Source organism: Pelobates fuscus, chromosome 7, assembly GCF_036172605.1.
Source record: "Pelobates fuscus isolate aPelFus1 chromosome 7, aPelFus1.pri, whole genome shotgun sequence".
NCBI lineage: Eukaryota > Metazoa > Chordata > Amphibia > Anura > Pelobatidae > Pelobates > Pelobates fuscus.
Window position 1 is genome coordinate 115,453,454 of NC_086323.1, and position 26,088 is coordinate 115,479,541.

At 38.0% G+C, this 26,088-nt stretch overlaps 1 protein-coding gene across 10 annotated transcripts in view; it reads right to left on the reverse strand.

Annotated features, from left to right (window-relative positions):
* Positions 1–25,726, reverse strand: part of ATP2B2 (ATPase plasma membrane Ca2+ transporting 2) — a 268,768-nt gene extending 243,042 nt beyond the window's left edge. For 8 of the 10 annotated variants that reach the window (XM_063426468.1, XM_063426466.1, XM_063426464.1 and 5 more), the window contains exon 1: positions 24,761–25,313. The gene's annotated coding sequence lies outside the window, so the exon portion shown is untranslated. Of the gene's footprint in view, positions 1–24,760; positions 25,314–25,472 lie in introns of those variants that run through there. The other 2 variants (XM_063426462.1, XM_063426463.1) reach the window with 2 other exon arrangements.
* Between the last annotated feature and the right edge of the window lie 362 nt (positions 25,727–26,088).

Genomic DNA, 26,088 nt, shown 5'->3' on the forward strand with positions numbered 1-26,088 from the left:
CAACCCTAAATACCCACAAACCCTTCTCTTATCTTAACTTTTTTTTTCTGATAGTAGTGAAATATGGCTGCCATTTAGTTGTACTTTGCTTACAATTCAGTTCAGAAATTTTCAAACAATTCTGCAGCAATGAGATTGGTGTGAAAATAATAGTGACCCATTCAGTTCAACGTGGTTTCAATTTAGCTGTCAGTGAACCTTATAGCCATATTATCAGCTGTGCTGAAGAGAATTTAGCTGAAATAACTGAATTAGCTGAGTTGGCTGTAGCAATTTGGCATTTAGTGCATCGTCCACAATGTTCCCACTTGCCTACATAAAGCAAATTGTTACGAAACAAGTTGCAGAGTTTTAGAAATACACAAAATTAGCAACTTATTTGCAACAAGTGACAAGGTACAAAAATAATAGCAAAAAATAGTGTGGGAAGTGTGAAGAAGACAAGGTAACTATTTCACACCAAACTAGCATTTTAATCTTTTTCCTGTGGAAACAGGAAGTTATACAACATAAATAAAAATATTCCTTCTTATACCATATGGTCTTCGTACTGCCATAATAAGAGTTTGTATGTGCCTGCGTCGGGTGGTGAAAGACAATAAGTGCACATACATACTAAACATCGCGAGATACTGGCCAGATTATTTGTGCATGATCATTCACAGACACTTTGCAGCAGCCATCTTTGGGGAGGCAAAAGCTATTTACTTTTAAGTTGATCTTTTAATGTCAGCATACACATACTTCTTAGCATTAGGATGCTGTGGCTCGGAAAAAGAAAGTATAGCCAAGTAGTTGGGATGCCATGTTGAAATGAAGGGGTCAACTTACCTGGAAAATGTGCAGAAGCACTCATAAAGGGTGCATATCGACTTGGAACTACAGGCTGCTCGTGTTCATAACTTCAGAGGAGCAAGGGCCTACAAGCTGTCTGTACAGTGACCGAACGTACAACTACAGTGTGAGCGCCAGAGGTGGTACACCAGGGAACAAACATTGGGCATCTAAACAGGTCTCCAAAATGAACCAACAAGATGTATAGATGCAGTGAGTGTAACTACCAATTGCTGACCTTGTCTTCTAAGGGCTGTGTCCATTTAAAGGAGAGGTCAAAGCAAAATAACCAATGCTCAACATATATAAACATATCTATACTGTTGTGCAAACTGTTCAGATCTCTTATTGAAATACTAAGATTAATGTGCAAAATCAGTTGCTGTTTTTAACCTTATTTTATTATGCCCATTTTACGTTTCTTTTTTTACCCATAATTTTTTTTCCTAGGTACTTTAAGGATTGTACATATTAATTTACTAGGTTATTACAGCTTGCAAAAAAAAAAAAAAACATGGATTTTAAAGATCACCCTAACAGTGTGTTTAGCTGATAACCCTGGCATTATATTATGCAATCAGTGTGTGAGCCAGGATATCCACACTCTGAGTGCCAGACTAGATTAATACACCGGTACATTCAGCCACTCAGTGAATGGTGAGTTTATTTAGCTATTCAAAGCCATAAGGCACTATAACTCCCATGAGTTGCCCTTAGTTTAGATGAACAGAACAGGGTTTATAAATGGACGTACATCATATCATCATAACAAAGAAGCAAAGGACTCCTAAAGAAAAGATCAAAAATGAAGAAAAATTACTTGATCTTCACCCTCTCTTAAAGGAACACTCCAAGCATCATAACCACTACAGTGCCGTGTAGTTGTTATGGTGCCAATTTTACTTTTCACAATATATTCAAATGGTGGATGTCTGAATACACATAGCTTTAACCCCTTAAGGACCAAACTTCTGGAATAAAAGGGAATCATGACATGTCACACATGTCATGTGTCCTTAAGGGGTTAAAGAACATTGGACATCTATGCATAAGAAAAGCACAGCGATATGAGCTATAAAACACCTGGCATGGATGTCTGTAAATCATACTAAGTGCGGCAAAGTAAGGAAGTAAAGGCTGTATGGCAATTCCTGATTTAAATAAATCATAGTTGTATTTTGATTTTGTTTGATTTTGATTTTGTATTTTGATTTTTATCCAATTCGTCCCAAGTGTTCCTCTTTAGAATCCAGGATCCCCTGTTCATCTTTTGTACTGTTTGTTCTCTCATTTTTTACAAGTTCAAATGTTTGAGTATGCTTGAGTAATAATATGCACAGTGAAATGGATTTAAATTACAGTAAACATGCTTTAAAATCAGTTGGTGTAAATAAGATGCTTTGCGCTGGTTCTAAATTACATTTTCAGTAATATAAATGGTTATTAGTAGGTCATGTTCATCTAATATCTGATTTTACTTCAAGCGTTGGTGGTATAGTGGTGAGCATAGCTGCCTTCCAAGCAGGTGACCCGGTTTCGATTCCCGGCCAACGCAAGAAAATCTGATTTTACGACACTGTAGTCAGCAAATTTTTTCTATGTTTCTATAGGAAAGACGAGACAGGGGGGATATGATAGAAACATTTAAATACATAAAGGGAATCAACACAGTAAAGGAGGAGACTATATTTAAAAGAAGAAAAACTACCACAACCAAAGGACATAGTCTAAAATTAGAAGGACAAAGGTTTAAAAATAATATCAGGAAGTATTACTTTACTGAGAGGGTAGTGGATGCATGGAATAGCCTTCCAGCTGAAGTGGTAGAGGTTAACACAGTAAAGGAGTTTAAGCATGCGTGGGATAGGCATAAGGCTATCCTAACTATAAGATAATGCCAGGGACTAATGAAAGTATTTAGAAAACTGGGCAGACTAGATGGGCCGAATGGTTCTTATCTGCCGTCACATTCTATGTTTCTATGTTTCTATGTTTCTTATATATTTCCCTGAATACCCCCTCCAGCTCCAGATGACCTAAAGTAGTAAAGTGTGCCTATTTGGCTATTTAGAAATTTAGGAGATATAATGTTCCATTAAATTGCTTTCAGATGTCTTTTTTGGTTAGCTGCTGGGGAAAGATTTAATTTTCCTGAAGAATGCTCAAAAGAGACAATGCTGATTTAAAGCACAACAATAACGCCCGTACAGTTTTAGGCATATAATACCCATTCACCTATTCACAAAACATCAACAACAAATCTACTTGTGGTGGCATAAAATATACATTCACAAATACTGGTCTTTAAATTTGTTTTCAGTGCATTGAAGAATTGAATACGACTACCACCAGAAGGAAGTTTACTGTCCCCTGGTGTCAGTAGTGTCAAAATGATTATGCACAGAATATAGTATATAAAATATTTTATGTCATTTTAGACTTGTGCGGTGAACCTGCATGCAGCTAAGAGCATCAAATTAGCATTTATTATTGCTCACCCTGATATGTGCTAAAAAAAGGACTGTAAACCATTTAATATCTATGAAATCTTTATACTTTGAACACTTCGTCAATGTTATTATTAAAAGTTTAACATTCGACGTTCACAGACCTAATTGCCTGCATAACAGGAGAATGACGACAGTGTCAAATTAATATGATTTAAATCAGTCGTATACAGTCTCTTGCAAATAAAACACCAGGGCTAAAACATGAAATGAATCAATCTGAACATTGACCTAATAAGCAGCTCAGTACAGTAACCATCTCCAGCATGCACAGCTATTCACATATCACAGACTACAGAACAATAGCCCAATTACCTATTAATAAACGCAGGATGATTCTATGCAAACTATATTAATTCAATTCTTTTTAGGTTTTTATAAAAATTCATTTCATATAAATATAAAATACTGCCTGGTGCAGATATAAAAAAAAAAAAAATAGATGTGAGGATGACAAATTCACCTTTAGATGGCTAGAGACTTCATCTATTGGTCATAATGACAAAATTGCTAAAAAAAAAAAAAAAAAAAAAAAAAACTAAACAAAAATTAAATTGCTAAATAGGATTTTTTAGTTTAAAATAAACCCTATAATTTTAGTGCAATATACAGAAAATGTGTTAACTTAAAACAAAAATGTAAAACTAGATTAATTACATACCTGTGTCCCTTGTTGTGCTGTTAGTAGGTCTGTCTGCAGTTGCACGCACACCAGGATGAGTCTCTCCAATCAGGACACTGAGCTTATTTATAATTTTGGAATAAGCCACCCAAAGTGGCCCAAAATCCAGACCAAAATCCACACACAGGCATTCTTGATGTCAGTCAGGCATTGACATAGGGATATTGGTGTGAGGGCTGTATGATCATGGTTATCACACCTGAGGGATCCCCTAAGCACAGACATATGTTAGTACATACTCCCTCTCTGTATCTTTGGGCAGTATCTGAGCAGGCGGAAAGGGAAGGATATCAACATGTGTAGGAGTGAGTTTATTTGTGTTTGTATGAGTGTCAAAGTGTGGGTACCTGTAGGAGTATGTCTGAATATCAATATATGAGTTTTTGTGTCAGTGTTTGAGTGCCCATATGTTTTTTTAAAAATCCCTGTATGAATTTCAATGTCAGCCTGAGTAGGTGTATGCTTGTCAATATATGTGTGTCAATGAGTCTGTGTACGCGTGCTAATATGTCTGAGTATGTCTGAGTATGCTTGTCGATGTGTCTCTTTAACCCCTTAAGGACACATGACATGTCTGACACGTCATAATTCCCTTTTATTCCAGAAGTTTGGTCCTTAAGGGGTTAAGCATGTTCAGATAGCTTTCATTGTGTGATGTGGGTGTGTGTGTATGTGTATGTCTGAGTGTGTGAGCATTCTGCTAATTATGTGAGCGAGTCGCTGTTTATGTATGTGTGTGTGGCTAGTACAACTGAAAATATGTGTTTGTGTGAACAACGATGGATTGCGTGCAGGCCCTTGCAAATATTTAGTGCCTAGGATTTTGCAAATGGTAATTGTCACCCTACTCAAAATCCAGTAAAGGTTAATTTAATGACTACAAATGACTACTGCAGAGGGTCCAGGCGTTTTTAGGTCAGTTATGGATTCAGTTTTAAAAGTGTAGTTATTTGAGAATGAGCTATATAAAACAGCAAATATGAAATGAAAATTGTTAGAGAAAATATTTTTGCAGAGTTTTGCAGTTAGCACAAAAGTAATGTTCCAAGTATCATTAATTATTATTATTATTATTATTATTATTATTGCCATTTATATAGCGCCAACAGATTCCGTAGCGCTTTACAATATTTTGAGAGGGGGGGATGCAACAATAAATAAGACAATTACAAGAAAACTTACAGGAATAATAGGTTGAAGAGGACCCTGCTCAAATGAGCTTACAGTCTATAGGAGGTGGGGTATTAGAAACATTAGGAGAGGAAATATCAAGTAGGAGTGAAGCAGAGCTGGAGGAGAGAGCAAAGCACTATCCCATAGGAGAGCAAGAGACAGGTATGTAAGGGAGAGATTACTCTGGGAGGCCATACGCTTTCCTGAAGAGATGGGATTTAAGGCCCTTCTTAAATGATTGAAGACTAGGGGAGAGTCTGATGGCAGTAGGCAAGTTATTCCATAGGAGAGGAGCCGCCCGTGAGAAGTCCTGCAAGCGTGAGTTGGCCGTACGGGTGCGAGCAGCGGTCAGGAGGTGGTCGCGGGCAGAGCGGAGGGTACGAGGAGGGGCATACCTCTGGATCAGTGAAGAGATATAAGAGGGGCTGGAATTGTTCAGTGCTTTAAATGTATGGGTTAGCACTTTGAATTGACTCCTATAGGATACAGGGAGCCAATGTAAGGACTGGCAGAGGGGCGAGGTGTGAGAGGACCGACTGGATAGGAAAATCAGTCTAGCTGCAGCATTCATTACAGACTGTAGCGGGGCAGTACGGCTTTTGGGGAGACCAATCAGGAGAGGGTTACAGTAATCCATGCGGGAAATTACTAGAGCATGGACAAGCTCCTTGGTAGCATCTTGCGTTAGAAAGGGGCGGATGCGGGCTATGTTTTTGAGTTGGAACCTACAGGACTTGGCAACAAACTGGATGTGAGACTCAAAGGTGAGACCAGAGTCAAGTATGACGCCAAGACAGCGCGCTTGTAGGGATGGACTTATGTGGATATCACTGACTTGAAGGGAGAGTGAGAGAGGAGGATCAGTATTAGGAGGAGGAAAGACAAGGAGTTCAGTTTTAGAGAGGTTAAGTTTGAGAAAGCGTGACGACATCCAGTCAGAGATGGAAGAGAGGCAAGCAGTGACACGTTGCAGGACGGCCGGGGAGAGGTCCGGTGAGGAGAGGTATATCTGAGTGTCATCAGCGTACAGGTGGTAGTTGAATCCAAAAGAGGCAATAAGTTTTCCAAGAGAGGCAGTATAAAGAGAAAATAGAAGGGGACCAAGGACAGAGCCTTGGGGAACTCCAACCGAGACAGGGCGAGGGGAGGAGGTATCCTTGGAAAAGGAGACACTAAATGAGCGTTGGGAGAGATAGGAGGAAAACCAAGAGAGGACAGAGTCACAGAGACCGAGTGATTGAAGAGTTTGAAGGAGGAGAGAATGATCAACTGTGTCAAAGGCAGCAGAGAGGTCAAGGAGAATTAATATGGAGTAGTGACCTTTGGATTTAGCGGAGATTAGGTCATTAGTCACTTTGATAAGAGCGGTCTCAGTAGAGTGGAGAGGGCGGAAGCCAGACTGAAGAGGGTCAAGGAGAGAGTTGGAATTAAGGAAGTGAGACACACGGGTAAAGACAAGTCTTTCCAAAAGCTTTGATGAGTAAGGGAGCAGGGATATGGGACGATAGTTCGAGGGGGAGGACGGGTCAAGAGATGGTTTTTTCAGGATAGGTATTACAGTGGCATGTTTAAGGTCAGCAGGAACAGTGCCAGAAGAGAGAGAGCAGTTAAAGATGTGTGTTAGGATAGGCACAAGACAAGGGGAGAGAGATCTGATGAGGTGAGATGGGACAGGATCAAGTGGGCAAGTGGTGGGGCGAGAGGAATGGAGAAGTGCAGCCACCTCTTGTTCAGTAGCTGGGGAGAAAGTCTGAAGGGTAGGGAAAGCATGATTTATGTGTGGTTGAGAAAGAGAACGGCAAGGAGGGGAGAATTGTTTCCTTAGCTGTTCAATCTTGTCAGTAAAGTAATATGCAAAGCTATCAGCTGTAAGGTTAGTTTGGGGGGTGGCTCTCTCCTATTCTAACATGGTTTTAACACTTACCCAGGTCCCGCAGGTTCCTGTGCAGCAGGAGAAGCCAGATGCTGATGCTTTCACCCAATGAGCACAGTCATACATGGTCCCACTTTGTTTTATAGGAGCAAATGCTTTGACATCTTACCATTGGGTCCTAACCAGGCCACACGTGGCACCATACCAATACAGATGCCATTGTGGCACTGGCTATGGTATTTAAATGTATAAACATCTCCTCCCTATTCTCCTCTACAACTCATCTCCCCTTGTTACATTAAAATAAAAACATTAAGACTTTTTTTACACACACACAAAAAAAAATGTATGCAGCACAACATATGTGTGTTAAATAATTGCACAAATCATTAAGCGTTACATTGATATATATAAAAAAAATATTTAATAATTTAACGCTGGCAGTAATTTATAATGTATAGGTCTTAATTTTAATTGTATACATCAGGGCCGCACAAAAGGTAGATCCCCAGATGTTTTAAAGCTACAGCTTCCATGATGCTGTGTCATCATTCTAAATGCATTCTAAAGGCAGGCAAAGCATCATGGGAGTTGTAGTTTTACAACATTTGGGGATCTACCTTCTGGGCACCCCTGGTATACAAACTAGATGGGCTGACTATAGGATTCAGGGCTGTATAACCAGACCAAGTAAAGATCTTCTGAATCATAGGTGTGCATACAATGTTGCAATGTCAACAATTCTGTGCTAGACACATCACAAGGATTTCAGCAGAAGTGTATTATTGCGTTCTCCCTATGTATGTTCAAGGACATGCATTGATCTATTTTTTCCATAGTTATTGCATGAGTTACTGGGCCCATAGTATCAGAGGAAACAGTGCTGTAGGTATGCTGGTAGTGTTTCTATTAAAAAACACATCACACAAAATCCCTAGACAGGGAGGAAAATTGTGATGTTTATCATTCACGAGAAGGTTACAAAATGCAATTAAAAACATTTTAAAGGGGACTTTATTTATTGAAACATATTTTTTATAAATAAAGGAAGAGTACATAATTTAAACAGTGTCACTAATACACCATAACCACGACATTGAACACTATAATAAGCAAGTGGTGGTGGTTATTGTGCTTATGTCTCTTTAAAAACCCGGGGTAGTAAAACAAACAATGATTTTGCTTCCTGATTTAAGGTTTATCTGTGCTCTGAGTTCTTCCTAATATTTTCGTATTTGGAATTGCCCCCATTGTTTACACTATAAACATTTTTAATTTCTTGTCTACTTTTAGTACTTTAAGTAGATTTTTCTATTTGTTCCTACATTTACTTTGAGAATGCATGTTAGGCTAGTTATGTTGTCCTACTTTAAACGGACACTCGAAGTGCCATAACAACCTATGCACCTTGCATAATGCAAGGAGGTCCCCTGTGCCTGTCTACTTGCACATAATTGTTTATAAATGCTGCGATTTCTCCGAGTAATTGTATGGTGTGCACTTGCTCAACAGGTCCCTAGCTTCACAGCTTACAGCAAAGAAACCTGAGCAGCAATAATGTCTAATAAATGCATAATCAAACCTCTTTAAGCTAGTAGCAGTCACGTTTTATTTATCCTATCTGCTGCACGTTGAGTTAGGGTACAGGTTAAACATTAACTCAAAACAGGTAAAGGGGGCCATTGGGCAATTTTTTTCTGGTTGAGGATTTCAGCGAAAACCTCCAGCATGTGATAACTAGAAGATAGAATGGCCCCAGTATTAGCACAGAACTTGAGGCAATTGGTTAACTGCGGAAATCAAAGGAACCCCAATTTCCGGTTTTGTTTTTTTCTTTTAGCAAGGTTCCTGCTGATTATTTCAAAGTCAGTGGCTTGGCTTTAATATTTAATTCAAGACTAATTGAAATGGATTGCCGAGACAATTAAGAGATGGTTTCCCAGAGGACCCTGAGGTGCACGAATCACCAATTTAAATGCTGTAGTCTAGGGTGAGCACATCATATCCACAACACCAGAAGAGGCTTTTCTGTCCATCTCTATGTTGAGTGTTGTGTGTGGAGACCCTTCAACTGGGAAGGTGCCCAAGTACTGGAAGAGGGAACCTGCAGTGGCGTCTCTAGGATTCATTTTTAGGAGGGGCACATGGTGGGCCAGGGACAAAAGTAGGGGGGCACATTTAACCCCGCCTTTGCTGCAGTTTGACCCTACCCCTGCCGCATGTTAAGCCCCGCCCTCGACACAATGTGTTTTGTTTTTTGTGTGACAGGTGGCAGTGTCCCAACAGGGGGTGAGGAGAAGAAACCTGCAGATAAGACTGGCCTCCAGTGTGTTGTGACACTTGCACACAGACACTTGGATGTATGACACACACACACACATTCGTATGTACCCATACTGCATGATACACTGTTCCCCATCCCTTTCCTGGCCTTTTTATAGAGAGAGGGGGAGAAAGGCTCCTCCGTTGTATCTAGCTTTTAGGAAAGAGCACAGCATCTCTCACAGGTGCCAGAATATAACATCATACCCTGAAATCACAGCTTGTCTGTCTCACCTGCTTACCATACAGCCCACTTTGTATTCTCCATAGATGGGCAGTTACATGACAGCATTCGGCCCTGCAACCAGAGATATTAGTGTGTAAGCCAATCACTGCAGCACTCACACACATTTAAACGTAAAATATGAAAATACTGTATATTTTTTGTCATTTGTTTGATCTCACCACAACTAATAATGGTTAGCATGGTTCTGTTGGAGAAATACCAGTTTTGAACCAAAGCCATTCCAGTGAGAGCTACAAGGATGGAAACTAAATGTCACTAGTTTATTCAACTCCCAATCCATACGTCAGAATTCCAAACACCAGATCATGCAAATGAAACCTAAAAGAAAATGTGAGTTTGAAGACTGAAAATGTATCATTGCAGTACGTGTTAATTTCCATATTTTGTATTGAATTCTGGAAAGGTCACAGAAACACTGTCATTCAAAACTTCTGTATCTGGAGTAAGTTAAAAGGACAATGTGGGTATCTCATTGAAGTGGCTACAGTTTTGGAAGCCCTCTAGCACTGTCCTTCCAATCAGTGTTAAACCATTTTTAATGCTTTAATGATATACAAAAATCCTCAACAATTCATCCCCTCTTTGTTGCTTGGGCTAATGAGGAAGCATTGTCCTGAGCAGGAATCCAGGATTATGTTGGGTTGAGAGATGACCGCTTTCAGCCTATCACAGTGCCAATTACAGATATAAGTCAGCATGGCAAGAATTAGATAAGTGTGTAATCTCTGCCTTAGCCACACCACAAGTAGGGGCCAGAATGTGGCCAGCTAAGGACACAGTGTTAAAATGCTCGAAAATTGTTTAGCTGAACATAGAGACAACACCAAGAGACTGTAGGCATAATAGCCAATTAAAAAATATGAAATAGTTATAGTGCCTACAGTGTTCCTTTAACCCTTTAGTGACCACACCGTTTTTCAATTTTCTTACCGTTAAAGACCAGAGTTGTTTTTACATTTCTGCAGTGTTTGTGTTTAGCTGTAATTTACCTCTTACTCATTTACTGTACCCACACATAGTATATACTGTTTTTCTCGCCATTAATTGATCTTTCTAAAGATACCATTATTTTCATCATACCATATAACTTACTATTACATTTTTTTATAAAAAATTATGACTTTTTTTTTTTTTAAAACACACCTTTTCTCACTTTGACCCCCAATATCTGTTACACATCTACAACCGCCAAGAAACACCCCCGTGCTAAATAGTTTCTAAATTTTGTCCTGAGTTTAGAAACACCCAAATTTAACATGTTCTTAACTTTTTTTTGCAAGTTATAGGGCTAAAAGTACAAGTAGGACATTGCTGTTTCAAAATATATATTTTTAAAATGTATCAATAGTGACATTGTAACACTGTTATCTGTCATAAATCTCTGAATCACACCTTGCATGTACATATCTTTTAAAGTAGACAACCCAGGGTATGTCCAGTCTTTTTAAGTAGCCACTTAGTCACCAACACTGGCCAAAGTTAGCATTTATATTTGTGTGTTAAAAATGCAAAAAACAATTAAAAATGCTAACTTTGGCCAGTGTTTGTGACTAAGTGGCTACTAAAAACGACTGAACATACCCCATTTGCAATACCTTTGGTTGTCTTCTTTTGCAAATGGTATGCCATCATGGGGATAATTCCTGGATTACCGTACGCTCTCAAAGGCAACATAACCAATCTGGCAAATTTCAAAGTGAAAAAACAGAAAATCAAGCCTTATATTTGAACCTGTAACTTTCAAAAACACTTTAAAACCTGTACATGGGGGGTACTGTTATACTCGGGAGACTTTGCTGAACACAAATATTAGTGTTTCTGTTTGTGTGTGAAAAAAGCAAAAAACTTCACTTTTCCTGACAATATCATCACTGTGATATGTTTTACTGTTTTGAAAAACTAATATTTGTGTCCAGCGAAGTCTCCCGAGTAAAACAGTACCCCCTATCTACAGGTTTTAGGGTGTTATGGAAAGTTACAGGGTTAAATACAGTGCTAGCCAATTCAATTCTCTGGACTTTCAGGCCCTCAAATTGCAATCAATAAAATTACTTAATTATGTAAAAATATTACATACATATGCACGTAGAATTTAAATATATATACATATTTATATATTTGAAGTCTACGTGTATATTTATGAAAATATTTATGTAATTATGGATATATATATATATATATATATATATTGTATTATTTTTATTTATTTATATATACATAGATATATATATATTATTTCATTCTAAGTGTATTTTGATATAAATACATATATTAATATCGAAATACAGTTAGAATAAAATTACATATATATATATATATATATTTAAATTTTTTATTCATTTTTATTTATTTATTTATTATTTATATATATATTTTATATATATATATTCCCGAAAGAGTGCACTCAGAGGACTAGAATAAACTTCAAATAAATGCTTTATTGAGCAATAATGTGCAGAAATATGCAGTTCAAGTGACTTGAACTGCATATTTCTGCACATTATTGCTCAATAAAGCATTTATTTGAAGTTTATTCTAGTCCTCTGAGTGCACTCTTTCGGGAATATATGGAGAGGCTGGAGTTGTTGCACCGAGGCACTGAACAAGACCGGTTAAACTGAGTGCGGGGAACCAGGATTTTATATATATATATAGATATATATATATATGTGTAATTTATTGCTAATTGTATTTTTATATTAATATACGTATATATTAATATAAAAATACACTTAGTATGGCATTATATATATATCTTATATATTTATATATACATATATAATTATATTTTAATATATTAACTTTTTTTTTACAGATGCAGGGAGACTCTGCCTGTCAGTTTAGGCAGCACTATGGACGCCTATTGCGGCCATGTGATCGCTCTTTCAGAGTGATCAAATGGCCCGCAGGGGCCTAATTTGCCAAGGGGGGACTGTCTGGGCTGTCAAGCAGTCACCCCAGACTGGGAGCAACACCAATCGCCGTTGGGGCAACGGCGACAATCAGTTATGTGATATATTTGCCGCAGATGTCTTAAGAACCGTTTTTGTCAGACGTACCTAGTACATCCGCGGTCCTTAAGGAGTTAAATTGTGCCTTGTCAGATGGAGATGATTATTTCTTAGTAAGAAAATACATTAGATTTTGAAAGATGTTATCTATGTGCAGACCAGACCGAGACAGAAAATCAACTTGGGCCCATTTTGGCCAAAACTAGCCCAGCCAACCCAACCCCAAAGGCTCTTACCAATAATCTTTATTGGCTGCAGGTTTCTCCTCATCCTTGAAGCTGCTAGATTAGCAATTAATGTGAAGGTGATACAAAGGTGCCTAGTGCTTCCTGCAAGCTTCTGATGAGTCATTCTAGTATAAACTGAAATATTAGGTGTTGATGCAGAATGCAGAATGCAGAATGACCCACTATGACTTCTTCACATTGTGGCCAACTGGATAAAGTTTTGGTGGGGAGTAAAGTAGACCTTCCAACAATCCTGATTTTAGCGACACCATCCCGCTATCCTGGCTGTTCCCTGGTGTCTCGTTTTTGGGGACATGTCCCCAACAAGCATAGCATGATCGCATCATTAAACATGCTTGGACTATGCTCAGGGCATTAGGACCTGGCAGAGAGCACTGTCATTTTTCTGTCCAAGGATGGCCCTACAAATAGATAACATGTCTTCCTAAGTCTAATGGATTTTCTTACTAACAATAATGAATATCCATATGTCCTCATCATATATGATAAGGCACATTTTAACTGGACTCCTGATGCACTCCTAATTCTACATCATTTGAGTATGCAAAATCCGAGAGGAGATTCTATTATCAAAAAATAAATCACTATTTAAAGGGCATCTCTGAATTCACAAAGCTTAGAAGCAAGTGGGCAACAGCAGCAGAAGACCAGGTCAGATTCCATTTTCATTTTCTGCCAGTGAACAAAAGAAAGATGATGCTACAGAAGGTGTGTGGTCACCAAAACCGAATAACTAGAGATAGTTATAAACATCACCTGGTTTGAAACAGCCTTATTTTTGTGGATTGTATAGAGGATACAGTTGGGTGTAACACATAGCAACACATTCTATTGCAGTAACTAGAAAGAAAGGTACCATGAAACAAGGCACACATCAGATCAACCTCAATGATTTCTGAGTGCATAACTAACATGCACAGTCTCCAGTATAACTATCTAGCAGTGTGCCTTCGGAATAAGGTGGAATTGCAGGTTCACAAAATGAATGGCCAAACGTCAGCAGTAACTGCGTAGTGAGTCGGCATTGGCTAAAATCCCTCAGGAATGTCACCAGCCTCTCACTGAAACCATGGCACAAAGAATTCACGCTGTTTGGGAGGCACAAAAATGGGTCATACCAAATATTACATAAGAGTATTCATAAATCAGCCACCAAGTGCATTTGTCTACAGTACATTACAATTACAGTACAGTACAAGTGCATTTTTCGATCTTCTGATCCAGCTATATTATGATTGGCTGAAAAACACTTAATCAGCACTTCCTAAAATAGCATCAGTTTCAAATGTATCAGGTATGTAATGGTTTTATTCTGTTTATCTGCAGTTGTCTCTAAAATGCATTGCCTCATATTAACCCCTTAAGGACACATGAAGGAAATATTCCGTCATGATTCCCTTTTATTTCTGATGTTGTGTCCTTAAGGGTTAATTATTGTGTCATAAATCGATTACATTCATGTTTGAATATGTCTCAGCATGGCATTTCAAATAAGGTGCTGCTTGTCCTTTAATTCAGCCATCAGCAACCTGTGGTTGTCACTGTGTTGATAAACTTCAACTCCCATGATTCCCTGCCAGTAATAAAGATGATATATAAGTTGGTGGAGGGTCATTGAAAATGACGTTTAACAACTGATGCAAGGCACAAGCTGACCACACCTGCTGTAATTCCATACCTCCCAAGTGTCCCTATTTAGGATGGACAGTCCCTATTTTGGGACAAATCCCTTTGTCCGTCTTTTCTATCCTAATGTCCTTCTTTTCTATGACCTCCTTATTGTTATACAGCAATGAAGCAACCAATAATGTGCCTTTAAACTACAATATATGTTAAGAAATAAGTCTGTGTAAACGAGATACATTATTTTTGTTCTAAATTACATTTTAGTTGCATAAATTGTTATTAGTAAGCAATTTAACATTTCTCAGAACAGTTCCGCCCCTGGCCACACCCCCAGTCACACCCCTGAATTTAAAGAATTCCACTTTGTTCATGTGAAAATGTAGGAGGTATGTAATTCAGATTTGTCAATTTATTAACCAGATCTCATGGAAAGGGTTAAGGCTACACTTTGCTGACAGCTTTATACCTGCTCCTGTCCGGCTGAAAATTAAGTCGCCAAACTCATTAAGAAAGATTTACAGCTGAACCGCAGGTTTATTGAGTCTGAAAGGAATAGAAAGCAAAGCAAACAAAAACAGAAAAAAAAAGTAAAACAAAAAAGAGGGAAAAAAAATAAAATCTTTGTACTTTAAACGATTATAGTTTTAATGAGAAAGTAGACAATGGCTGTGTCACGAGAAAGGCCAAATGCATGAATGAATGAATGAATGTGCTACATATTTGTTTGATGGATTTCATTTTGTTAGAACATGGAAAACTGACTCTGACAGCTAAGAAGAAATATCAGACCTGTTTTCAGCCAAAAAAAGGGATCAGACATATTTCTTTTTTTTTCAGCAGGCCTTATGTACCCTGACTCCTAAACAATTCACACATTCTTTAATGGTGTTTTCATCTCCCATGGCTGCTGGGAGGCCCTTCCAGGGATCTACTACAGGCTATGCAAAGAAAATATTTGGTGCACAGCTTGTGGGATTTGACTGCTTAACACCGAACTGAAGGGAATTAGAAACTAAACAGCCAAACGTAGGCTAAAAATTTGCTGAGGATTTCAAAACAATGCAGTAACATGCCTACTTTCACCTTCATAACCCCAAGAATGTATTTTATAGAACAGGGATTTCCATTGGATTTTCTAGTCATTGGCCATTCTAGTTGCATTCTGATTGGTCTTCAAAAATGTTCAATATGTCCACAGATATTATGGAGCTTTTCATATTTGTGTTCATTAATAGTATAAACAAAATGTAGGCTGACTTTAAATAGTTGCGTTATCATTTTCTAGTTATTGACCGTAAATTGAATTCTAGATACATTATCTTTCTCAGCCAAATATAGAATTGTTTTTATTTCAAATTACTTATTAACGTATACCTGTCATGTATCACTTTTCAGATAGTATCTGTTTATTGTGCTAGTCAAGTTGTTGTTGTTAAACCTATATATCAGACTGTTTTGCAAAATTCTTTTTTGGGGCAATTATGTCCATGGCCACGTGCAAAACAAGAGAAAAGATCTCTAGATTTCACCTGGTACAAAGGTATGGATATAAACACTACACGCATGGCATCCAATGAGGATGCTGGTAGTTGACTCATATCCAATCTTGCTTGTGGCATCTAACAAATGTGGAAAGTTACAGAAAGATTTTAAGAGATGATCTATGTGTCTGTGATGTCTGCCCTCTTCGAGGAGGTGCACCACATTCAATGTACTATTGCCCCAAAAGTGACAGTTCCTCTTTAATGTTAAATGTCAAGCCCTTGTAAGGTTTTCATGCCTCCAGATATTTTAAATATTCAGTAAAAAAAAAATATATATATATATATGGACAGTATTCCATTATTTTTGCAATCTGAAGAACATTTGTAGATCAGTTCAAGTCACGTCTGTTTATTCACTACCTCCACATCTATAAAATCTCACTACGGGAAGCTGATTGACAAATCAATAAAAGGACTTATTCACTAAACTGCAAAGTGTGCAGACATGACAAAATAATTCACTAAAGTGAGAACTGCCATGAATTCAACGTGGGATTAAAAGTGGATTTGAAATGTAAATTCAAAATAGCAAAACTGAACAAAGCATTGACTTGAAGAATTATTTTAAATTGACTATTGTGGCCTCAAGTTTGAAATTCCCAGCAATTACCTCTATTGTATTGGTTAATACAATGGCAAACAATCACATCTTTTCGATTTAGAGACCAACCAAAGAGTCTCATTCTATAGATGACATTGCAGCACCACATATCCTAACATGCTTGCACTAAATTGCATTACAAATACTAGTCTTTATGTATATATAATAACATACCAAATTCTTTTCTATGAAAACACAATTTACAAATAAGTGTATATAAAAAAAAGTGATAAATATTGTGTTTTTTTGGTGCATACGTAAAATCTGCTAAGCATCCCTCTTTTCCCCACCATTCCTGTTCTGCTTTTTTTCCTTACGATGCAGCCTAGTAACTGATGTTTGGAGGATGGAGACAGGCTCCCTGGAAAAAAGAATTATTCTTGTATGCGCTTCTAAAAATAGCACTCGTGATGCTTAGGGGATGAGCAGAACACTGAAGGCAGGAGGCTGGGGACTTCCATCTTGTCAATCACAACAAGATTTGATTGTAATTTTTTCGTTTGAAGGCTACGAGCACGCTGTTGAAGCGAGTGTGAACAGTACTCACTCACAGGTGCTCTTAACGGTGCATACTCAAGAATCTAGAACAACACGCGTTCTCAAGCTATGAATTTAAATCTGTTCACTCAGGTAATCATCATTCAAGTCAAGCACATGGCATTTGTATTCTTCAAAATAAAACTGTTAAACTGTTACAGTCTCAAAAACCCTACACATGCGTTCAACTTATGTTACCAGTGTTTGTTTTTATGTTTAGATTATATTTTTTTTATATATCATTTAGAAAAGCGAATGCAATGTCTGCTAAACATATCACAAAGTTTACAGGTACACTGTGCGACAGAGAGAGAGCCAGACTAGGACGTAAGGAAATTTGGAGGTGGACAACTTTAAGCTGAAATTTAAATCTAGAGTGAAACCCCCAAGCTAAGCAACGGGCATCACCACGGCAACCACATATGAGGATTTTAGTTGTGATGGTGACCGTGTTTGGAATACCTTGCCGCTTAACCCCTTGCATGCAGATGGAACGGGGCCTTTTTATAGCTTTACAGGCGACACTGCATTTGGAGCAGCTCTTCTGCATCTGACATGATGATACGCCTTTTTCCACCTTGGAAGAAGGATAAGGAGAGAACCAACTCCCCTGAGTCACAGGCAGACCTGTTTGTCGGGGATGTCCTGAAAATGGAGAACCCTGGAGAAGCAATGCTCTGATAGCACTTATACCAAGCCTTTACTGTAAACTGATAGGTCATTATGTGCTGTGGTCAACGAAACATAACACTAGAAAACGCGTGAGTCAGTCAAATCTATGGAAATAATAGGAACTTGAATTTTCCCAGCAGTACCATGGTTAAACGTTTGGAGTGCACACTTGGGCCTCAGGACAAAGCAGTTTTCCATGCAATGTCTTCTTTGCTTTGAATACAAGCAATCAAATCTGTATAATGATCATGTGCATGTTTCCACTGATCAGCTCAGCAAAACTTATTTTTCCTGGGGTTTTAATAAGAAAGAATTCCATGGCGTGGAACATTTCAAGCCTATTTCCTAAAAAAATCAACCCTCTATCCCCCAACCACAAAACGGTCAAGGTTTTAATTAACTCATGTCTACTCAAAAGCTTGTTTCAGACCATTCTGAGTGTTAAGGGGTGAAGGAGCGAACAGGTTAAACATGGAATTAAAGCTGAGTTTTGGAATTTTAACGTTTACACTATGAAGAGTGTCAAACAAGGCATAAACCCATATTCCAGGCTGATTTATAAAACCCATTTTCCACCCCATGTTTCTGGGGTCAAATTATATTCTGTTGCTAAATCATGAAACTATTAGGTGAAATATGAATAAATTTGGGGCACTCAAGTTTTATTTATTCGGGGAGGGGTGTCTGTTCACTAAACAGAGAAGCTGACAAACAATTTGCTACATTTAGAGTTCATTCACATACCTTCCAAGTGTCCTTATTTATGAGGGACAGTCCCTATTTTAAGACTAAGTCCCTTTTTTCCCCTTTTTTCTAGGAGTTCCATATCATTGGTGTGTCTTGGTGTATAACAGAGCTCTACATTAATAACATAGCTGTGTGTCTTTAAAATGCAATAAATGTGTTTGGAAATCAGTCTGTGTAAATAAGACACACTATTCTTCTTCTAAATTGTATAAATTGTACTAGCAAGACACCTAACATTTCTAAGAAAAACAACCTCGTCCCTGGCCACCCCTGCACACATAAACTGATGAAATCAAGGTGTCCTTCTTTGTTTATTTTAAACATTGGGAGGAATGTATTCACTATTTACAAAATGTGAGGGAATTATCAACCAATCTGCACAATGTAGGCATCAGCTATTTTAGCCTAAATGTTGCCATTCTGCTTATATTTCACTCCAAGTTATTGTTTAGAAAATGTATCTATTTTACTAAAATAAAAATATATAGCAAAAAAAAATTCATAAAACTACCATGGAGCGCTAGTTAGTGCTGAATGGAGACATGTTGATATGACCCAAAGAAAACAGAAAAGACATACGAATCTAGTGTAATATGGTTCAGTTGTTAAGGTTTACAAATTGTAACTCACATTCAAAGAGCCTTTTAATTTTCGGCTCTAAACTCTTATGCTTCTATTCTTCTCTTAGCAGTGCAACTACTTCTTCCTTAATTTGTAGATGCTCCCAAACCGAAATCGAAAGACATAAGAGATAATATTATAGTGTAGTATGTCTGCACACAAATATGGAATAATTGGCAAATATTTCACTGCTCACTTTATATAGAGCCTATCAGACCAGTTCTAGGTTTCAGTGGTATTCAATGCCGATCACCTCTCTGTCCTCCAAGATAACTAAATGTTGCAGAAACAAAGAAAAAAATGTATAAAACTTGAAATCTTCTATACCAAAACACGTTCCGCCAGTATTCTCGGCTTCATTAGTTGGTAAAAAATACTGTCCGATGGTGCCCCTTATAAACCACCTGTGATTTCAAGACACCATCAAGCTCCCTTAATCTGCACCAATTGGCTTCAAGTGTGGGTAAAGTACTGGCATCTAGTTCAATGTATTTTAGGTTTGTCATTTACCGTAATGGACGGTTCGGCAATTTGCACAATGTCTCTTCCAGCGCCATCGTGTCCATAGTGGGTATCATAGGGTACTCTCTCTCCACCTCGTTGATATGATAATGGAAGTAACTAATCGCCCCCCACTTTAAGCCAATTGGTGCGGACTAGGAAAGCTTGACGCCGTCTTGAAATTATAGGCGCCAACTGATGAAGTTTGCGATTGCGAAATGCGTCTTGGTATAGATTTAGAAGATTTCAAGCTTTATAATTTTTTGTTTGTTTTTTAAGTGCATTTTATCTATTTAAATATATTTGTTCCATATTCCACATACTGCATGAGGTAAGCAGTGCAATATTTGCTAATTATACTATATTATATATATTATTATAATATATTATACTATATTATATTATATTATATATAATGTTATTATATATTATACTATATTATACTATAGTATTCTCTCTTTTGTCTTTCTATTTTGGATTGTATGGGAGAATCTACAAAGGAAGGAAGAATGTGTTGCACTGCCAAGAAAAGTGCAGAGCCATTTAAGTTAAGAGCCAACCATAAACAGCTTCTTTTTATGGAAGTGGAAATTTGTATACCTCAACACTTTGTAAATTTACCAACTGAACAAGATTATACTATATTTGCATGTATTTTCTGTTTTCTTTGGGTCATACTCACCTATTAGCACTTAGCACTCCATAGTAGTTTGTGTGTTTTTTGTTTTTCGCCATTTACTACATATTTTGGTTTACACTTTAATTTGGGTTGCGGTGTTTGACAAGCACCCACACACAGTGGTAGTGCCTCTTTTTATTGTTGCACATTTTATTACTATTTAAATAGCACCTTTTTGTTTCACAAGTATAGTTTTTGTATTTTTTTATTTCACTAAAAAAGCCAAGCCTCGATAAAAAAAAACAAATCTTTAATTCTGAGAAATTTTCCAACTCAGCTATTTTGGCCTAGATTCAGCAAATCGTTTGTGTGCTCAATGTTGTTGCATTAACCTCGTAGAGTATATGTGGTAAAAATTGAATAAAAAACATGCTTTGCAATGCATCAAGGAACTTGTGAACCCCATTAGCTATGTATCATTTTGGGAGATGTACATCTTAATGAGGAAACAGGGAGGTTTTGTATTGCACACAGCTTGCATATTTAATGTTTCCCCATCACACAGTGAAATATTTATGTTTGTATATAAAAAGAAGGAACTGACTGCCTGGAGCCTGTGAAGTGTGAATGATACTGGACAAGACGTTCTCAGACATTTGCAACTCTGTGGGTCTAATAAGAGTTTCATTTTGCTATTCACATTCAGTAATCAATACAGAAGATGGGCTCTAAAAATAACAGAGGCACAAAAGCATGTTTGTTGTCTCCTTTTTTTCCTTAGAATTGCTAGGGGCTTGTTCTTTTATATATGAGATTCACCTATCTTCCAGAGAGAAAGGCCTGTATGGTTTTCCCCATCATAATCCTCCCTGCTAAGGTAACAAAAACAGGACAGCAGGCAATTAATCAGATTATGCCCTTCATAGTTCCATTATATCATGACGGAAAATCCTTCATTAAATGTTCTTATTGGGAGAAGTACTTTGTTTAATCAGTTGTATCTACACCCGAGTCTCATGTATCCATGAGGCCATATCTCACGTCTTATCTTTTATTATATATTAGGTGCCTGAAGGAAACATATTTTTTATCAAACTCCCACCCATTAAAGGGGCAGTATGGCTTATGTTTCTTAGATGGCTATGTGATATTTAAAATCTTATAATTACAAGCACCTTGGAACTTTACTGTCTGGAACAAGCACTACCAGGTGTTTACATCTACTGACTGATTACCAGATAATGAAATGGCGTGGTTTGATGACAAGCACCAAGCATGAGCCACGTGAGCCATATCATTTCATTGTGTGGCATCAAACCGTGGCTACCGTTTGCAAATGCCCAGATTTTGCTGGGGAAGCTCAGAGGATTCCCATCTATGATAATTACTAGGTTCGTAGATAACATTATCCAGCTCAACAATTACTATAGATTTACACAGTTATTTTCAGTGCACTTTATTCCATATTGTCACACTGAGAAAAGATAACTTGTTTTAGAGAGGGAAAAAAAAACCCCAAACATTTAATAGCCTCATTGAAGTTGTGAAAGATAATATATAGAACTATTACTTTCTTCTAACCCTTTGATTGGTTATGTGACTTTCATGTGAATCTCTGACGCTTAATGGGTTAATCACTGACTGCCTTTTAAGGACTGAACAGCATCTTGTCAGCACCATCCAAAGGTTACATGGAATGGGTATTCCCAGAACAGCGCCACAGGTCAGTTTGCGGATATAGTGCGACCTTCTATAAACTTATAAGATGTCTCCTACTTAGTAATGTCTGTAACCCTGGCACTGCCATGTCTGAAAACCTTTTCCTTCACACGTTGATCAATCACATAAAACCTAAAATAACAGTATCAAACAAAACGAAGGTTTGCATATGCCTGTGATCTTTGATCACATTTTTTGTTAATTAACTGAAAAACCATGGGCTAATCAAATCACTTTACTGGGTACATCATAGCATACCTGGCATGTCACCGGTCTTTAAGGAGTTAAATAACATATTTATGAATCATATGCCTAAAGAAATCATTTGATTTTCAGGACAGTCTGAACACTTTTAAGAGGTAATGAATTAATCATGGTAAAATAAATGGGGTAATACTCGATATCACACTTAATGAATATCTGTACATATCACTATTTTCTTAATTAGCCCTCTTGTATCCAGAGTATAGATTTACATATTGCCTTAACCCCTTGACTGCATGACTGCACAACGGCAAGCAACAGAATACTCTTCCTAATAATACGTAAATGGTTAAATAAATATGTAAGGCTAAACTATGAAAGGAAGACACATACATGAAATGCAATTCACATGCCATCATCCCGTTTATTACACCATGACAAATCCTCTTATTACACACCCCACTCTCCTGCGTCCTACTGTAAGGAGGTGTGAAAAGTGCTTATTAAAGGCATTAGATAAGTAGAACACATTGCATTTAAATGTATCTTGTCCTTTCATATTGATCTTATCTCCCTTCAAGCAATGTTTAATATGAGGTGAATGCTACTAAGACCAAAGGGCCGCATGAGGAAGGGAATTCATGATGTCTCAGAAGGTGCTGTTGACCTTGTCGTTAGTACAGTAACAACGACCTTCTGTCAGGCTGTACGGTGAAAATCTCTGATCATGCATCAAAGGGATATTTGGGGCAATGGACATTAAAAGGGGAAACACTCATACACTGTATTGTATAAGGAACAAAGGCTGCTGCACTGATCTTGACTTGCATGAAAAAGCACTCACTGCAGAATGCAGAAGTCACCTTGTCAGTGCAGTCCCATCACTCATTGAACTGAAACGACCACCGGTCCTGTTGTCCTTATGTTAATACTGATGGAATTGTGAATTTAAGAAAAAATACCCTAACAACTTACATATTTCACGCTTTCAATTTTGAGAAGAAAAAAAAAGATAATAATTGCAAGTCGAGGAAAAGCAGAGATTTTTTTTTGTCCTCTAAAAAGAAGGGACTAGAATGCAGAGAGAATTTTGCGGTCAATTTATGCAGAATTTTTGTAACCATTGCATGTCCAGAATGAGACAGCCTCAGGTCTAATGCAGCAGTGTGTAAAGGATCTAAGAGAGTGAGTGCAGCAACAAGGCTTTGCAAAGTGGGGAAGGTAGACTGATGGACAAGGTGAACAGCAAGTAACTGTGATTGCCTTTAAAACATCTACCACTTAATCCTCAATATATTAAAACTCTATTTCACGCAAAAAAAAAAATCTCAAGCAAGCGTTCTCAACAGTGAATCGTGTAAGTGAAGCCCATGGCCTCTTAGCACAGACACCAGTTTCTATACGTGCTCAATGTGACCTTGTGCAAGATATCACTTTTTACAGATTTTTCGGTTCACAATATAAGATTGTCACACTTCCACCAGTTGCAAATCCTTTAATGTCCTGAACTACAAGTACAAAATGATTTCTTTAGACAACCATTGGAGTGCTCATAATAAGGAAAGCTAGAGGGGTAATCTCAACAAAAAATGAACACATAACAAGCAGTGATACAAACTGAACAGGTTTTGGGTTTTTTTTGTTGCAAGAAGAAAATTTTCTAGGATGTAAATAATGGACACATAGCTAAAGATATACTGGCCTATGGGAAAGTGAAAATAAGTTTAAAGTGTTAAATAAGGTTCAATCTTATCATCTTTACCATTTTCACTGAAGGGGTCATAAGCAAGGTGGGAGCTCTCAGATTCATTTGCACATAGACCAAGGATTTGTTGTACCGCAGTGCTCATTATCAGAAATTGTCTTGGGTAAGAGGAGGTCAATGATTTCATGGTTTTGACCATTAATGGAAAAATCTGGCCAATGTCAATACTTAGCTTCAATGGCAAATTGCATACAAGCTAGAATCGCATACACACATTCATTATCTAGTTACAAAAAAATATGTCCCTTCAGATTATACTGGGTCTGCAAGAGTTGTGTTATCATTAAATATCCCAAGGGAATATCCAGGGATCAAGGCAAACTTAAAAGCAAATTTTATAGTCCTGAATTTGACCTTCTAATCAAATGAAGCAAAGCTGATTAAAGTGTTACCCATACATGCAAAATCTTATGAAATGTCTGAGATGCAGACTATAAAGTATAAACTATAATAACCAATCACTTTATTTAAGCATTCCATAGCAAAATCAACATACAAACATAGTCACTTATTCTGTAAAAATCAACTCAAACAGGCTGGTATTTGCTTAGTCTTCTGCCTAACTAGAATTCAGTTTACCTTTACCCATCATCAATGCAACTGCAAATAAGATTCAACCCCCAGCACCACTAGGCAATCATCCATCCAATGCCACCCTTTAATCTGTTTATAGTTACCCAGCAGAACACAGCCCCTAGGCTACTTACATCACATCACCTTTGGACTGCACAGAGCTTTTTGTATGCAGAACCTATGGGCACAACAAGGTTATTGCAATCACAGCCTTCTGTCTTCTGAGCATCAGATACATTTACGACAGTCAAATGTGGTCCACTGTGACTTGCTAAGCTCAAACAGCATCAGTTGAACAGCTTTGTTAATCCATCCTCTCCAACAGCAGCAGAAAAACAACAGCTCTTAAATAATAAATATAAAAAAATCCAGCATCATTTGGAGGGCTTTTTATTTCCTCCCTCTCTCTCCCTCTCTCTTTTCTCTCTCCCTCTCTCTCTCTCCCAACCTCTTGTTCTCTCCCTCTCCCTTTGCTAACAGATACCACCACCTGGTGCAGCGTGTGATTCCCACAGAGGCTGGGAAGAGTCTGTAGGAATTAGTCACCTTGCTGTGGACTCTCAGGGCATACTATGAATCAATCCCCAGCACATCCTCCTTCCCAAGACTTCAGACCATTTCCTCATCAGCAGCAGAAGCAACAGCAATAGCAACTGCTGCCTTGGGAGCAGCACAGCAAATTGTCAAATAAACATGCTCAGGGTGGAAAAGGAAGAGAGAAAGGGAGAAAGTGTGCTGGGAGGGAGGTGGGGTAGTGTTTGGGGGGGGGGGGAATAGATGGAGGTAGGGAGGTGTGGACTTCCATTCCACCTCTGTTATTTTCATGCTGGGGATGTGGCTACTTACTTGGCTAAGATATCATCACCAATCCTGAATGACTTCAATGACACAGGAGCAAGGAGGTAATCACTCTTCAGCATCTGTAGCGGATTGATGAGAGTGGATACATTACAGGAGTCCCTCTGCAGACTGTACCATCTTAGTCAAGCAGGTAGGGGGTGGGGGGAGAGAGAGGAAATAAACCAAAGTTAACTGTCACAGTAGCATCCCAGTGGTGCAGCGAGATCACAGGGGATGTATATGAGGATGTTTACTGGTAGCAGTGGAACACTAGTATAGAATGTGGAATGCACCGAAAGAAATCGGAGGGGAGGGAGGGGGTGATGGATTAAAAAAAAAAAAAGCACAGGCTTTCATGCAACAGAGTTGGGCAGAAGGAAAAGAAGCCTGTGGATGTGGACTGAACCATTGTTTTTAGCCTGTGTGGCTTTAACACTAGCCCCCCTGGCACATGCCAGTTTGTGCCACATTAAAAGCACAGGTTAATTTTGGATGTGATGGTGCAGAGCGAAGAAATAATGGACTTGAAGGATATAGGAGGAGGCAAAGGGTAAGGCATGGCCAGACCAACATTTTTTGAAGTGGGCTGGACCAATACTGAAAATCCCTTTGATATTCCAGA